This window comes from Etheostoma spectabile, chromosome 15, assembly GCF_008692095.1.
Source record: "Etheostoma spectabile isolate EspeVRDwgs_2016 chromosome 15, UIUC_Espe_1.0, whole genome shotgun sequence".
NCBI classification, from domain to species: Eukaryota; Metazoa; Chordata; class Actinopteri; order Perciformes; family Percidae; genus Etheostoma; species Etheostoma spectabile.
In genome coordinates, this window is record NC_045747.1 from 747,253 (window position 1) to 749,418 (window position 2,166).

The 2,166-nt window shown below is 35.3% G+C and overlaps 1 long non-coding RNA gene across 1 annotated transcript in view; it reads right to left on the minus strand.

The window, feature by feature from the left end:
- LOC116703579 (uncharacterized) overlaps nucleotides 1-2,166 on the minus strand; it is a 10,056-nt gene that overhangs the window by 7,633 nt on the left and 257 nt on the right. The gene's annotated exons all lie outside the window — the stretch shown is intronic.

The following is a 2,166-nucleotide window of genomic DNA, read 5'->3' on the forward strand; positions in this document are numbered from 1 at the left end:
CCGGATCTCACTCAGAACACCATGGATGGTCTTTTCCAAGAGTGAATGCGTGTGAAAGCACCAGAGACACAAAATATGGGAGTATATTTTCTAATGATGTTTAGATGTCAGTGACTGTTTAAATGACTGTGGTTGTGTGTGATGGATGGTTGTTTTGGGCAAATTAATTTGCAGGTTGTGATCTTGTGTATATGTCATTTAACTCTAACTGGGCTCTAAAGCTCTGGCTCTAGCATGGCTCTAGTATCCCGGGACGTCATGTGGTTAAGAAATTACCTGCACGGGATAAACAAAGTCTGTAGTTCACATGAATTTTCTGACATTATCCCCCGGATATGAAGATGAAGATGATAACAATGATGATGATGTCAAGGCTCTGTCTAAACTTCTCTTTCTAACAACCAACCTACCAACCCAGCCAATATGACCCCAAATCATCACAATGCCAATGCAATTTACAAATTATTAGAGGTTTCCAGGTAATCCATTATATTACACGTCATCACCAGCCAATAATAATATATTATGGTAATACTATTGCAAATATAGGGCTCAATTCAGATGTGTTAGAAAAGTTTCCAGAGAGTTATGGGGACATCCCCAGACGTCCAACTGTCCCAACACAGATTCCCCTTCAGCCCAACCAGTCAGAAGGTAATAGGAAGTATCAAAACCTCTGTGTTAAGTGACTGTTAAAACGTGTTTTTGGAAAGTCAATCAAAGAACTACAAAGATGCAAAATGTCTACCAAGAGAAACAAAGATATGACACAAGACATAAGACGCAAAGGACTACAAAGAGACGCAAAATGAGTAAAAAGAGAAACAAAACGACCACAAAAGACACAAAATGACTACACATAGGAACAAACATATCACAGAGAGAAGCAAAAGGACTACAAAGAGACACACAAATGACCGTTAACGACACACTAATGATCACAAAGAGAAAGAAAAGGACTACAATGAGACACAAAAGGACTACAAAGACATGCAAAATTACTAACAAAGAAGCAAAAGTACTACAAAGAGAAGTTAAAATTAGAGATAAATAAAACCATTACAAAGACAAACAAAACTACTACAAAAAGACACAAAACTACTACAAAAAGAAAAAAAACTTCTATAAAGAGACACAAAACTACTACAGAGAGACACAAAACTTCTATAAAGAGACAGAACTACTCCAAAGAGACACAAAACTACTCCAAAGAGACACAAAACTACTAGAAATAGACACAAAACTACTAGAAATAGACACAAAACTTCTATAAAGAGACACAAAACTACTCCAAAGAGACACAAAACTACTACAAAGAGACACAAAACTTCTATAAAGAGACAAAACTACTCCAAAGAGACACAAAACTACTCCAAAGAGAAACAAAACTACTAGAAATAGACACAAAACTACTACAAATAGACACAAAACTACTACAAAAAAGAAAGAAAACTTCTATAAAGAGACACAAAACTACTACAGAGAGACACAAAACTTCTATAAAGAGACAGAACTACTCCAAAGAGACACAAAACTACTCCAAAGAGACACAAAACTACTACAAATAGACACAAAACTTCTATAAAGAGACAAAACTACTCCAAAGAGACACAAAACTACTACAAATAGACACAAAACTTCTATAAAGAGACACAACTACTCCAAAGAGACACAAAACTACTCCAAAGAGACACAAAACTACTAGAAATAGACACAAAACTACTAGAAATAGACACAAAACTTCTATAAAGAGACACAAAACTACTCCAAAGAGACACAAAACTACTCCAAAGAGACACAAAACTACTACAAATAGACACAAAACTTCTATAAAGAGACAAAACTACTCCAAAGAGACACAAAACTACTACAAATAGACACAAAACTACTAGAAATAGACACAAAACTTCTATAAAGAGACACAAAACTACTCCAAAGAGACACAAAACTACTACAAATAGACACAAAACTTCTATAAAGAGACAAAACTATTACTACACCAAAGAGACATACTGAAAACAACTAGAAAAAGAAGCAAAAGACAAATGATGACAGAAAGTTAAACACGTTAAATGAAGTTTTAACTCATCTACCAGATGAGGCCCCTTCTCCAAAATGAAGCCCCATTCAAAGGTATTGAACCCCCCCCCCCCACACACACACATA